This window comes from Rhyacophila brunnea, unplaced genomic scaffold (assembly GCF_057557595.1).
Source record: "Rhyacophila brunnea isolate RB1 unplaced genomic scaffold, BYU_Rbru_1.0 scaffold_4, whole genome shotgun sequence".
NCBI lineage: Eukaryota > Metazoa > Arthropoda > Insecta > Trichoptera > Rhyacophilidae > Rhyacophila > Rhyacophila brunnea.
Window position 1 is genome coordinate 54,789,221 of NW_028233068.1, and position 16,159 is coordinate 54,805,379.

A 16,159-nucleotide genomic window follows, 5' to 3' on the forward strand; every position below is an offset into this window, starting at 1 on the left:
CTCATAAATGTAAATCGTGCGATAGGTAAGCGTATATTTCTTGTGGTTTGTTAATTACTATAGGTAGGTACATATTATTATGATGAACATCGTTTTTAAACGAAAGGGCTTGTTCAATGATCTGTGTCCTAATAGGTACTTATAAATAATGCAATTAACTACAATGTCCCCATGTAACTACAATGAATGTATAGTTAATAGTGTGTACTTATTATTTATTTCTCAAAATGTATACATACTTGTTTTAAAAAAATATTGAAAATAATGGGAAGCTTTCAAAATGACCTGTGCGTCGAAAAACGGTGATCCAAGTAAGTTAGAAATTATCAAAAATTAATTTTCTATATTTATTTAATTATAAAAAAATATCGAATATATTCAATGTGTAAAGCATATTTTTGATGTGTAGCCTAAGAATAACTTTTAAAGTTGACTGTATTCAATAAAATGTCAAAATCAATTTTGAATCAAAAATAACCGTTGTGTTTTATTTTGTCAAGCGCCTACTTGATCGATTGTTTATTTTTTTGGAGATAATTGATCATATTTTTCGAACCATTTACCTATATGGCGTTTTTCCACAGTCCGATCCGAGTTCAGATAACGAATAAGATTTCCACTACATCCAACATCAGTGTTACCATATTTTGGTTCCATGACAAATCAGAACAGTGACAAAACAGAACAACGATAAATATAACTATGACCTTTCAGGAAAAATATAAATTTAATATTGAAATTGTCCTATCTCTATTATGTTGATAAATTTTTAATAGCACAGATTTTCAATACGCCATAATAAATCAAATTTTATACCTAATTTCTGCATTTCTAATCGCTAGAAAGCCTCAAATAAACTAGACTGCCGGCAAGCTTAGGATATTTCATCTTAATCAATATAATATGTTCAAAATGATTGAGATGTTGTGTTGGCGCCGAATGCTTCGTATTTCTTGGACGGAGCACAGGTCGAACCAGTCAATCATCCAGAGACTGCAGATAAAGGAACGGCTCTAGACAATATGTCTGAGACGAATTCTGCAGTTTTTTTGGACATATTGTCCGGCGCGGACTAGACAACCTGGAGAGACTGGTGGTTTTTGGTGGCCTGACACCATTCATTGTGCCCTGAGAGAAGCGGAAGATGGAGAAGCATGGATAGTCTTGGCCGCTCAAAGGATGGCAAAATTAAAAAGTGGTCACGATCCTCAGCCATGAGTGTACGATCAAAAATAAGACCTACTAAGAAATCACATCTGCGCATGGGTTAAGTAATATTGCTCCACTATAACAGCTCTGCTAAAAACATGGACTGTAGCTGCGTCTACTAGTCATAGTGAAGTGGAAATTCACAAAACTTATAATATTCGCATTAGCTACATAATTATTAGCCGACCTTTAAAATGCGCCAATTCTGAGCAGCGCATTACTACCTATCTACCACCCTCCCGGACGTAATTGCAAATACCAATACATATGATTATTGATTAATCATATTGTAGGTATTACACTACATTTTTGTTTTTATGTCATTTTTCAACATTGTTGAAAATGGCACCATCTAACAATGTGTTTGTTTTACTAAACGACTAGACAACTCCTACGAGTACCAACACCTACATACGTATGAGAGTTTTCAATTCCCAATTTATCACACACGTGGTAAATGACATAATAGAGTTCCGCCTTTTTTTAATGAATCACGGAATTTAAGAGGTTTCAAACTAAACTTGTGATTCGTTCCAAGGTTAAGTGATATTTTTTGCTAAACAAACTAATTTACATTGTGTCATATCTCTCAAGAAGTCAATATTGTGATAGAAAAAAATATTTTCATAATTTAATTCCTACCTATTCAAAATATTAATTCTAACCTAAAGTAAGTTCTCACAAAATTTATGCGAGAATCGATGTATTTTGATGAAGACAATCTTTAAATACAAGAAATAAGTGGGCTTTTAGAAATCGTTAAGTTTTTATTATTCTCAAGTAATTTATCAGTAGGCGTTTATTTCCGATCTATATTTGAATGCTTGCATACAGAGGATTTCAATCTTGTCAATGTGTATATTACAAATAATTATTAATATCAACATCAGTCGGGGTCGATCCACTGCTGGACGAATGCCTACTAGCCCCATACACTCTTCTCGGTCTCTAATTCTTCACTGCTGCATACATTCAGTAACGAGCTCATGGACTCAGAGGCCTGAGGCACCAACTGATTTGAGATCCCCACGATAAAATAAAGATAACAACCATAAATTCCAACTACCAACGTAGCACTTAGCACCATGGCCCCCACAAAGGGGGGACTGACAGGGCTCTAGCCTGGGGCCCCGGGATCAGGAAGGGCCCGGCGTGGCGAGTCGACCAGATAAGTGATATAAACACACGTCACAAATTCTCTCTACCAGTAAAAAAGTCGCCTTCTTTTTCTTCGGTAACGGTAGCGGTCGGCGCTATTTTTCTTCAATAATCTTAAATATTATTTAAAATTATATGGTTGTAGGATATAGTTTTTAATTGTGTACAGATACTCGACAACTTCATAATTCAAATAGATGTAGGTATTAAAATATACAAAAAAAACTCTAAATATACCCATTAATTTTACCGCATACGCCATTTGGAAAACGCTACTGTAGAGCGTCACACTGCCTTTATCTTTAGCGATAGGTATGGGGGGGGAAGGGCTCCAAAGATCCTAGCCCAGGGGCCCGCTTTAGAATGTGGGGGCCTTAGGGTTGCATGTTACTTGGCTATCACAAAAGGAGGTCACGATTAGTACTTCATAATAATATGATTCATGAGTGCCGATAACTCAATAAATCAATTGGATTTATTTAAAAATTGATAAAAAATACACGGAATACTCTTAGCCTCGGTTCAGACACGGTGAATATTCCGCACGGAGTAAATTTGTACTAGTTCCGCCGCGGACAAGACAGTGTGAACAAATATATAGATTGACTCCGCGCGGTTTGCAATCTGCCGTGTCTGAACCGAGGGTTAACACTGGGGTTCCGTAGAATAAACCACTTGGGGAACATTACTGTAGAAAATCACACTGCCCTTAACTTAAGCGATAGATCCATAGATCCTGGCCTGGGGGCCCGCTTCAGAAAGTGAGGCCCATGCCTAGCACCCAGTAAAAGTATCAATGTGTCCCTTTCCTAGAATCACAACCTATAATAAAAATATAATTACCTACTACTGAAGAAGATAGTGATACATAATCATATTAGTGATTTATTTTTTGTGCACAAGTACATATTCGTTTGATTTGTTATGTTAGTTTATATTATGCATTATGTAATATGTTACAGGATACACGTACTCAATTTAAGAGATATACGCATCTTTTTAAGATTAATATTATGTCTTGTTTGACCTGTTTTGAGGCCCCATTTTATGTCTTCTGACGAATCAATTTCGTAATCGCCGTTGCGTACATCCTCCAAGCTTATTGAGCTTCTCGGTCCAGCGGGTATTAAGATGCCCTATGATTGTTTAGTGCCCCTCGGGTACCGTTATTGACTGCGTTTGTCTAGTGATTTCCATTCGCCAAGTGACAGTGTTCATTACAAGCTTGGCGATATATTTCCAAGGATTTATTTTGTGGTCTTTTCGCTTTATACCAGACATACCTCACGTTAAGGGTCCAAATTTCACATACTTACTTACATTCGTTTTACCACTTGCGAATATAAATCTTTTTATTTATTACATTAAGTACATAATGTTGAAAAACCTCAGAAACATACCTACTTATTAGGGAAAAATACAGAGTGAGATTTGAACTTAGATATTATTATAGACTTGTATATTATTGTCCGAGTGACTGTTGTTATAAAAGGAAAAGAGTATCTAGGTATTTACCCAAGCAGTGAAAGATATAAATTCGAATCCCAGTCGGTCCAAGATTTTTTCTAGTTGGTAGGTATGTGGTTATTTCCAACGAAAAATAGCCCTTCTAATTTCATCTATAATTAAATCTAAAAAATAATATAAGTCATAATGTGTTGTGTTTATTGATTATCTATACAATTAATATCAGTTAAAAGAGAAAAAAAACTAATCAGTCTTTATCTTTTAGTATTTGAAAATCACTGAACTCAAAGTTGGGAGCAAAGATTCGAAAATAATTTTGGATTCTCGATGACAGAAAGTGTCGCTTCATTTTCACACCAATATGGTTTTAAAATAATTAACCATCGTAACATAAAGACAACACATATGTAGCTAATGGCATGTTGACAAAATCTAGGTTTCAAATTTCTAAATATTATTAGTAAGTCTGCCTTTTCAGTAATATAACATTGTTATAAAATACCATACCAATCGGAAATCACACTGTAACCGGGAGATAAAATTACAAATTTCTTCAGTTATGTAGGTAACATGTTACATAAATAATAATAATATAGGTGCTAACTAATAACTTCACAATAATGTGGTGTGGTATGAAATTTGTTATTTGCGAATGAAAAATAAAATTGGTGTAGTGGAAATATCAAGTTTGGTTTTAATATTACAAGTGAAATAATATAATATATAGGTACCTACCTATCTGTTAAAAAATAATTTGTAAAGAAGTTAACAACATTTAGCTTTCCCACTTGATACTGGTCAATATATCATTAGAAGACAGAGAAAATATATTTATTATTGATTAATTTAATGAAAAGCAATTTTTTTAGTACTTATTCCACTTTTATTATTCAATAAATCTGGACCGAGTTGACCGAATGGTTACTGAACAACTAAAGAAATATATTTCGGAAAATACCTCTTTAATAATATGATGTTTGAAGATGCCGCATGTTGTGGCTTAATAACCTCCCTAGTTGGTACGAACGCAGGTACACCAAACTGTCCCAGAGAGCAGACGATAAATCTAATATGGCAATGATGCTGCAACCTCCGATAAGGGAAGAAACTTGATATATCGTAGGTATCAGATAGATACGAGAGTTGTCCAAGAATTAAAGACCTTTATTCATTTTTGGCGACGCGGATGTTATTTCTAAAATGGCAGCACTGGCGTGTAGCGTCGACTTCACTCTCCAGAACGAGTGGTGAGCCGGCTCGGTAGCTGCTTCAGTATGACCTTTGCGTCGGTTTGAGATCCCGCCGCCTGCGAGGTGCATTCAATTATTTGGTTTCTCAACCAGGAGGGAGTCCACCTTGTTGAAATCCATCATCGTCTCACATCCACTTATGGCAATGTGATGAACCAGCGGAATGCCAGGAAGTGGTGTACTGAGTTTTCGATTGGTAGTAACGATTGTTCATGATGAGGAGGGGAGCGGAAGGAGGTCCTCAATTGATGACGTTTTGTTGAAGAAAATCAATGATAAAGTTCGTGAAGATCGCCGTCTGACAGTCCGTGAGTTCGCAATTTTGATCTTAGATCAGATGTCAGTAATTCAACCATACAAACGATTTTGAGGGGTGCAAAGGTGTGCTCATTGGGTGCCCAAAATCCTGACGGAAGCTCGCAAACAAAAGCGCTTACGTCTTTTTGAACCTTTTGGACTCAATTCATATGGGATGTCCTTCATAATCCTGTTCATAGCCCCGACCTGGCGCCGAGTTATTTCTATCATTTTCTTCACCTGAAGCAACATTTGGCCGGAAAACGCTTCGAGACTGACAAGGACGTGGAGGAAGAGGTGAAAACACTTTTGAGGACGGCGGCGGGGGAGTTCTACAAGGGAATCAAGGACCAGTGCTACAGCTCACAAAGTGCATCGATCGCAACGGAGACTACGTAGAAAAATAGTGGGGATATGTATCTAAAATTTCGTATGCTGTTTTTATAAAAATATTTTTTTCCTGATTTTTAAATTAAATGTCTTTAATTCTTGGACAACCCTCGTAGATCCATTTTTAAAATTAATTAATTTAAAGTTCATCTTCTTCTTCTTCGATGTCTGCTTCGTGGATCACACTAAAACACTGCAGTACATACTCTTCATCAACTATCTCAATTTTATTACGTCTTCTTCAGTTTTTAGTATTGTTTTCTCCATAATCACTCCACTTCAATGACTCAATCATGTTATTTGCCTCTTTTTTCCTGGCAGCCTGCCCAGAAATATTTTGTCGTTCAAGGTTTTCTGATCCTTGCCGAATAAGAACTATACAAGTCAATCTTTTACTGGTATTCAGCTCTTGTTGTAAGCTTCTAACACGTCAATTATCTTAATACACTAAGACTAAACTAATATTAGAGTCCTAATTTTAGTTAAATGTATAGAGTCCAGTTATATTTAATAATATAATATGTAGGTAGGTATTACGTACATAGGTAGATTTATATCTAGATTCTAGTTCACTGTGATATTTGTATAATGTAGCCAACGTAATTATGAACTGAAGGATTTATTCAGTAGCTCCAGTTTTCACGATGTTAAGTGACATATTTAATGCCTCCAAACTTATTTTTCTCCATTCTAATTGCACAATTTTAAACGTCGACAAAAAATAAATTTTGAAAATGTCAACTTAATATTATTATTATTATTTTTATGATTAAAAATGCAAGCAATATTTAAAATGATATTTTTTTAATTCTGTGGTGTCCAGAAAGGCAAGATGAGTCAAAACAACTAGAAATTAAAATTGATAAATTGGTATTATGCTTGCTACTTTTTCATTTTTATTTAAATACAAGAAACAATTACCTGTTTTTGACTTGTCTCATTTCACCTTCATATTAAAAAAAATATTAATATCTCTTCCGTATTATACCTAACTATAATATACTGACCGTATTAATTTTTTAATTATTTTTTTTTCGTGTATAATTTAAAGAATTTTATTTCATGTATGAATAAAATTTCTAAATATTACCCAATCGGTTTTTTTTTCAAGATGGCAGCTTTTTCCCAAGGGTGTACCAGTGGTACCCAGCATATTATTCGTAATCAGTCGAAAAACTGAGTCAGAACAGTATTATTATTAGTCTATGGTCTGAACCAATCTAAAAACTTTTCTACCTTGATGAACGTTATAGTTGCCCTCCCTTCAAAGCGAATGAATATGTTTTTGCACCACTAGCTCTGAAGTCGGTAACTGTGCCGCAGACATCGCCATGACATTTTATATTTTTTTTTACGAAAACAGTTTATTCCATGTAGACAATTATAATAAATACCATTTTCTGTCGGTGCATAGGCTTTTAGATCCAATAATTGTTAATTTAAAATTTGAAATTTTCATACATTTTGATGCATCAGTATCACAAACTAAGATTATATTAGTTAATATTAGCTTGGGGTAGGTTAGGTTAGGTTAGGTTAGGTTTGGTTTGGTCTAAAAATAAAATCTCATGACGGCATCATTCACCGTTTTTTTGGTCCAGTATTTTAACTCTAGGTACCTGCCGTATACAATCCCCTCTTTACCTAACTCTTCAAGTGCATTTAACACAACCCTACCCACTTCGTTTTCTTATACATAGTAGGTTTATAAATTTAATTTACTCACATTCCCAATATCTATGAGAATTTTCATATCCAAATTTGTAATCAAACTCTCGGTAGGTACATTTAGTAAACAATCCCCCCCCCCCCACCCTCTTTACCTAACTTTACCGTAGGTATATTATTATATTCAACCCCGTCCGATCCTAATAAGATCATATGGGCCTCCACAGAGTGAAGGTTTGTAACAACAGATTTTGTTTTTACGAGAAATGGATGTCAGCCACTTGCTCAACCTATTAGGTCCATACTCTGACTCATACACAAATTGAAAAACAATATGTGTACTTGCCAGACCCAGGATTCGAACCTGGGACCCACGACGTCATAGGCCGACGCTTAAGCCACGCGGCCATCGTGAGGTTGTTATCTCGTATAGTTATAATATATATATATTCAAATAACTACCCATCCGCACTATAGGTATAGATAAGCGGCAGTTCACCAATCACCATATCAGCTGGATTGGTTTTTTTTAAATCAATCCCACATGCCGCTACAGCCAATCAATCTATGGGAAAACCTAAATCTTGTAACTTGTAAGAGTGTAGAAGCGACGCATTATTTTCTTGCAATGGTTTACTTACATTAGTTTTGTATGAATGAAGATGACAAATCAAGATTTCCCACTTAGATAAGCGCCGGCCAACTGCATAAAAAAGTATTTGACTTATTTAAAAATTATCTTCAATTTCTTATTAATTTCACTATCAACAAATAAACGCACCACTTTTTTAATGTCTATAATTATTATTGGTGAGCATATTTATTCTAAAAATATTTAACCTGAAATAAAAGACTCAAGTATTTCATATTTTTGACAATATTCTTTGCGTCGATATTAATTTGGAAAGTCTATATAATATATCTTCGATTTTCATGATTAATTAAAATAATATTGTAATATGTAATTAAACTATTACGACTATTTTATATTTCCCTCCATTTTATCTGTCAAATAGAAACCAAGATGGCGTTGTTGTTTAGGATGCGCGGGCTGTCGGTTGGCACGCACGCTTTTCATTTCCGAGCTCTTATTTTAAACCACCCAGTCCCGTGATTTCCTAAAAGTCTTATGTTATTTTAATAGGCCCCTTTCAGTGGCGTATCCATATTATATCTTCCATCGAATATTTTTTCCGTCACTATTAAAAAAATATTGGTTGCGGACAAAATACACGTAAATATTATAGCTTGAAATTGTTCCGTTCGCCTAATATTGTCCACGCTACTCAATTGGCCGTTCGTTTCACTGTCGCCGACGATTTAACTACCTACTACTAGGGATTGCAATACCGGTATTTCAAAACCGGTATTCCAGTATTTATCAATACCGTAATACCGGTTTTAAAAATCCAAAATACCGGAATTTTCTGTATTAAAAAAACACACTCGTTTACGTTTTTGAAAATGAATTATAAGGTATGTGCTGCTAAAATGAAAATATATTGAGTGAATCCAACAGAGTTGAAAAAATAATAAAACAAATTTCATCAAATATATTTTACAAATTATCATAATATCATTTCGAAATAGAAAACATCCGTGACAAAAAAGTTCAATTATTCTAGATTGATGACTGTACAAGCGTTAAATTTAAGAAGCTTTTTTTGCAGCCGGACTTATTTGCACTTGATGAACTTTTGAGGGCTTTAGTTAAAATTATCAATATATTCAAATTATTTGTAAAAAATCACTAGTTCTCAAGGCCTGAACAAAAACGATGCATGAGTGCGAGTGAGAAAGTATTCGGCACCCTTACAATCTCTGCGACACGCGCTAGAGTAAGATAAAAGGTCTACTAGCTACAAGCCAGTTTTCAAAAGTATCGCCATCAAATCGGGGCGAAACGCTTCACATAGCGTCGATAGCTTGCGAGCTCGTGTTGCTAAAATTGATATTTTTTTGTGTTAAACATAAAGTCAGTGGTAAATATTTTTGGTTAATTAAGTAGAAAAGATGGTTCTGTGTGTTGTCTTAAAATGTGGTAGCCGTACTGATAAGCAAGAAGATGGTATTACGTTTCATAAGTAAGTTGATACATGTTCGTGATAATTTATTTGTATTTTATTATATATTTTAATATCAGTGACCTAGTGTTTCTTTAAAATAACTTGAATTATGGATATCTTTATCTAATGGTTGCATTTTGACCGCTTAAAAATACTATATAACGTAAAAAAATAGAAAATTATATTTTAATTCTGAGCGTCTAGTGCGAGCACTTTGGGCGAGCACTAGCGAAATGGTCTATGTTCTCGAACATTTGTAGACGAATGCGTTCGCTCGCTCACAAATCAAACGCAAGGCACGCGGCTTCATTTAGCAATGCAACGGGTGACGTCTAGAAGTATCTATAGTCTAAGCTAGTTCTACAATTATGGTAAATACATATTTTTAAATGTCAACATAATAAATGTAGGTTTTTGATATAAAATAATATTTTAAAAAGATTTTAATAGCTATACTTATTATTAAGCACCTACTTCTGTTTTTTTAATCTATAAGAAATACCTGTATTAATACCGGTATTCAATAAGAAATACCAAAAAACCGGTATTGACGTTTTCATTCAGTATTGCATCCCTACCTGCTACAATGTATTTGCAGTTAAATTATTTTCCCTTATTCACATATTTAACAGTTATCGAACGTGCTATAAGTGATATGATACTCGTACCTATATGCATGGTAGACAACTTAAACATTATAATAAATGCGAGAAATTGCTAATTTTATAATTTAATTAATATACATACTTACTAATAAAAAAACTACAAAAAATCATGGATTTTAGAATGCGCGTAAATCTATGTTAAACTTTCATTGTTTCTTTTCAATCATCGTTGGTAGAGAGTGTCTTGCTATTTGTTTTATTATAATTTATGAACTAATGAATGAAAAAAACTAACTTGTTAACGACAAATGATAGTCTAACTGTTTATTGTTTTTATTCTCAAGTTCGATAAATTACATGAAATAATAGATTGTTTCCGTTATTCGAGTGCTAACATACCCAGAGTTTCTTACGGTAGAACGTCTATTGCATCTCTAAGTTTTTATTACGATTACATTGGTGAGTTACTGAGTTATTGGTCTACATTTTTGATTTTATATTACCACAAAGAAAAAATTCGAGACCCCCAAATCCAACCAATTTAAGTTTAAGCATTTCGATTTATAACAATTTCAATGAATCAACACCACCAACATTCAGCAATTTGTTAGTTGACCAAACCTTTAGCATTATTATGGTTTCACAACAGAGTTTTTAAATCTGACATCAATAAATTTAATAAATATCGGTTATTTCATTATTAAGATTCACAACAAATAAAACACTTTTGAACATCAGTGGAGGTCAGAGGAGAGTAGCGATTGATTTTAACACTGTTTGAAATATATTCTTCTTGAAAGATGTGAATACAGTAAACTCTCAGTAATCCACCGCTCGATTATCCGACAACTACTATAATTAGCCGTTATTTTTACAAGTTGAAAACACAAAATCAAGCTCTATAATTCGCCGGTATTCGATTGTCAAATTCAGTAGTCCGCCGCGTACAAGTATACAACGCAGATGAGACGGGTTTACTTTGGAAACTTTTCCTTCGTAAAACGTACGTTCATCGCGAAGGAAGTAATGTACCAAGGAGGAAAGTGCCCACGAACCGCATCACAATTATTATGCCATGCTCCAATGCAACCGGGAAATACAAAATTAAGCTGTTGGTCATAGGGAAACCCAGGAATCCTAAGCCATTCAATAATATCTGTCACACTGAACAACTGGTTGTGTCAAGTGATTTACTGTTTAATATTTAGTTAATAAACTTAGTTTATAAATATGTATAATTTAGTGAATAAGTACTTGATTTTGATTATAAGTAAATAAAACCGTAAATTTCTAGTACACATTTCTCAAAAAAACTATTTTTACGAAATACCTGTTTTTATTAGCTCGTATTCTTATTGTCCGGTGGTTGTTTGTCCGGTACAAATCATGCAATCGATTTTTAACTAACTTCCCGACCAACAAGAAATTTGAAACTTTTAGAATATATCAGAACACAATACCAATGCATTTTTTAAATACTTTTAGCCATCTTTATGTAGAATTGAATTCATTTTCAGTTAATTCTGTTTTGTATGAAAATTTATTTCGACACCATTATTGATTACTAGGGGTCTGGGGTCCTAGCAACTAAATTATTAATATATACGTGCGTTACTATGGAAATCAATATGACATGTCAAGTACATTTTTTTTATCGTTTAAGCTAGTGAAGTCAAGTTTATATGATTCAACAGAAAATTTAAAAACGTTGTACATAAAAAGTTCTTTTTATCTTGTAATTATTACCATATTTTGTATGTATGCACTATAATCCGCCGCTTTCACTAATTGGCCGCTTGTCTGGTTTTTAGGGTAGCGGATTACTGAGAGAGTACTTACTGTATAAGCAAATACCTACATACAAATTAAAAAATATACTAGTATAAAATAATGTGGTGATACATTTTGGGATACCGATATTTAAACGTCGAAAATAATCATAAGGCTTTAAAAAATAAAAATCTTGACATAGAAGTAGCAGCGTGTAATAATATAATGTTAGATGTCGTTGATCTGGACCCTTGAAAACAGATTTTCGTTATTTATAATACGCCACTGCTTGTAACTTTATTTTAATAAACGCTTCCAGATTAACCCCGCCCGGTCCTCTAGGAGCGTAGAGTTTCCCTCTTTGCAGCAAAGTTCACATAAATCCACTCGGTTAGTGAAAGACACCTCCTGCCGGCGACCATAGGTAAGTGGATTTGAATTTTAAATTAGATACCCGGTGTATTTTTGTGATTACATTTTTTTTTATTTTATGGCCAGTGATATGTCAGAATTTTCCAGCCCAGCAAATTGTAGATGTGTGCGTATTTGATTTATGAAGTGACATTCAGCAGTACGTAGATGTATCATATATTTATTTACCGGATTGGTTACTTTGCCATGGGTCTCCGTTATTTTCTTTATGCTCTTTAATAATTTTGAATAGGATATTCATTTAAAATACAACCACTAAAATGCATACTGATCACGAAAAGATTAAAAAGTCGTCATGGTGTTCTACGGTTTCAAAAAAAATGTGTAGAATATTGACATAAAATAATACGAAAGATTTTTTTCAATTTCAATTCAGATTATTTAAAAAATATTATGGGGGATTACATACATTAATAACTATTTGAAGTAGATATCTGCAATGATTAATTATGCTGTAATTTATGATTATATCAAACCCAACAATGATGAAATAATTTTATGGATTTTTGCAATAAATAGTTAATTAAGTAGGTACCCTAATGTGTTTTACATCAAATACACAAGACAAAATACATCGGAATCAAAATACAAGAATTATTTTAAAACAAATTGTTTTCTTACGAAATTCTACAATTTATATTTAAATATTATAATATTTTTCCCTGGATTGTATTTCTCCTGCTGTCAAATAGATTAGGGACTTATTCTATTCAATACAGACAATTTTCGTAGAAGCTGATCCGACCGTGGCCGTTAAATATAGTGATATTTTAATATTGACTTTATATTCTTTTTAACATTCTTATAAATGTAATTAAATGTATAATAGGCGAAGAATACATCAAATTAAACGAAAAAATTAAGTTTCTTATTTACATACTACATATTTAGAATGTAAACATATGTTGGACTTTCCAATAAAGAATATTTAAGCTGCAAGAAATATAAGTTTAAAAAATCTTCATATTATTATATTATGATAGGTGCTTAGTGGATTCGTGTAGCCAATCTTTTCTTAATTTTTATTTTGAAATCATAATCATTTATAAGAATTAGATGTATTGATAATTTTTAAAAACATACTAAAACTTTAAGCTGGGAACATTAAACAAGTACAAGGATGTAATACAATTTGCCAGTTGTGTCATGCGTCTAGAAAATTATAATAATGCGATGTTTTTGTGAAGGCCAAACGGTACATGAAATTATTTTCGAAACACTTCCCTCGGGTGTTTAAAAATCAGTGCATTTTCTTACATAATAGAACGATAGCCAAAATATTTATTTTTATATAAAGCCCCGCGTGATTTATGAAAGATATGTAGCGGAAACTTAATTCAAAATAATTGGTGCAATTTTGTTTTATTTACGACAGAGTGTGTCGAATTCTTCCGAGAAATTTGTAAAAATGGCACGTGCTTTATTAAGTGACATGTGCCAAATGTTAAGAGCTCATCGCCAAAGTACAAAGGTATGCGCCAATCTGCCTACCACCGTTTTTTATTGTAAACCAGCTATGCTTGTTTTCTCACGTAGACAACAATGTATTCTTAACAATAATTGAATTATTAATAAACAGTGAAATATTCAGTCACTCTTCGTATTATAATATGTACCTACTTCAAGTGCTATTTCTTTGAAGTTAGACAATCGACTTCGTTATACCAAGACTCTAGGATCAGTATATACTACATTAATATTAGCTATAAAATCTTTCATTTTGACTCTTTCTATGATGTTTTCTAATCGTGTTTTGTTTTTGGGATGTCATTGCGTGTTCTTCATTCTTCTTTCCTTAACGTTTCAGGATCATTGGAGAGGCTATTCATAAGAGATATTGTATTAAAGTATAAACACCTCGTTTACATGCATGCACTTAACAGTAAACTTCAATACGTCATTATCTCTTCAAAATTGCCTCTGTAACTATCACAAAAGGTCGAAGAAAGAAGTAGGAAGAACCCATAATCCCACAATCCACAAACCAGATACGATAATAAAGAACCGTCTCAAATCTCAATAGATATTTTCTCAATCTGTATGCTTTAGGAGTCAGGCCTGGATTTGCACCTAAATTGGTTGGTCCCAGATCAGAAAAATCTCACTATAGATTTCAAACAATTACAATCACCAACGTTTTGTTGTCAGTATAGATTATAGAGAGTCCGAAATTGGATTTATTAAAAATGATTTTTTAACAAAATCAGGAAGCATCCTAGTACGTTATATGAATACTTCAATTATTCTTCTCGCCGTCTCTCTCCTCTACGAATGTTAGTGGTCATTGAAACGATATCATCCATTGTGACAGATGACCAGGAAAAAGAAGTTGTGCTCTTATAAAACCATTCCATTAGACTATTCATCCATGATGTTTATCTTCTCCCCGGACTTCTCTTTTCGGAGTTTTCCGGGTTTAAGCACGTTGCTCGAACCCTCGACATGACGTATCATCCTAGAGTTCAGCTCTGAGAATAGTTTGTACATATGTATCACTCTTTTAATTAAGTATGATTTATAAATTGACTCAGGTTTAGTCGACACACTAATAAGCTATCAAGACCAATGTTAATATATACATTTAAAAAAAATTCTCGTTGATTCAGTTAAACTAATTCATTATAAACATAATTTATATGGATTACTATTTTACTACCTACAAATATATAGGTATACTAGTTTCATTAATAATTAATGCCCATATATAAATATTTCTCCAAGTAAAATAAATTAAAAATAATTTACTCTTCTATTAGGAACCAAATTGAATTTAATTAAACTGCAGCAAACCTATATTTCCCGAAAAAGAATCACTGATTGTCGATACGATATAATGATACAAAATACTGTAGTTTATATATTATATTTCTTTCAGGCAACCCTAAAAAAATTGTCATGAATTTTTTTTGAATACACAAAATTAAAGTCGCTAGACGCGTTGATTAATGGGATACTTTAGCATTGTCTCATCGAATAAAAAATACTCATCAATATGAGTGGACTTTTGAATGCCGTCAAAATAGATTTTTTTATCCTAGACTTTCTAGAGTGTTGAAGTTATTTCGGTTGAATTTGATTGGCGACAATAAAACGCGATGGTAATAAAATCGTAAGCGTAAAATTGAAAACATCACACCGAGCTCTTTGATACGGTGCATACTTAATTCGTACTAATACACAAAACGACAATATTCCTATATTAATTCAATAATGTATATTTTATTCAATGTTGAATAATACAGAATTATTTATATTTTAATTAATGAAAATACATAGTTTTGATAAACCTAATGGAAAAAATCCTTGATAAAAATTTCGACTGAGTGCGATCCGAACTCACATCTTTCAGTTTTGGGTATTTCCCGAAATGATAAAATTTTGAATTCTCGAGATTCGGGAATTCCAGAAAAGAATTCTCGAAAAATCTCGAGAACTCGGAAAATTTCAAAAAAATCTTAAAATCTGTGTAAAAACAGATAAATTCAAAGAAATATGATTTTTTCAAGACAAACAAAATAGAAGTAGGAAAACAAAAATAATTTAAAACATATTAAAATAGAATTTCAAAAAACACAGACTGTCACAAAATTCCCTGATGTTGCAAAAATTGCGCTCATTTTGATTGGACGTTGGCTTAATTGAGATAAATGTCCTTGAATCAGTCCTTGAATTTTGTGTTTTCTGTCCACTTTTTTCATATAGAAAGTCGTTTTTTCAATTAATATTTGTTAATAAAGAAATCCCAAATCCCGAGAAAATATTCTCGAGATTTTCCGAAATTTTAAAAATTTCCATTCTCGAGATTCGGGATGAAAAATCCCGAAAATTCCCGAAACCCAACTCCACG

At 32.9% G+C, this 16,159-nt stretch overlaps 1 protein-coding gene across 1 annotated transcript in view; it reads left to right on the forward strand.

The window, feature by feature from the left end:
* Positions 1-12,273: 12,273 nt before the first annotated feature.
* The window catches only part of cher (filamin A protein cher), a 100,983-nt gene continuing 97,097 nt past the window's right edge, over positions 12,274-16,159 (forward strand). The window contains exon 1 of the mRNA XM_085954418.1: positions 12,274-12,304. The gene's annotated coding sequence lies outside the window, so the exon portion shown is untranslated. The remainder of the gene's footprint in view (positions 12,305-16,159) is intronic.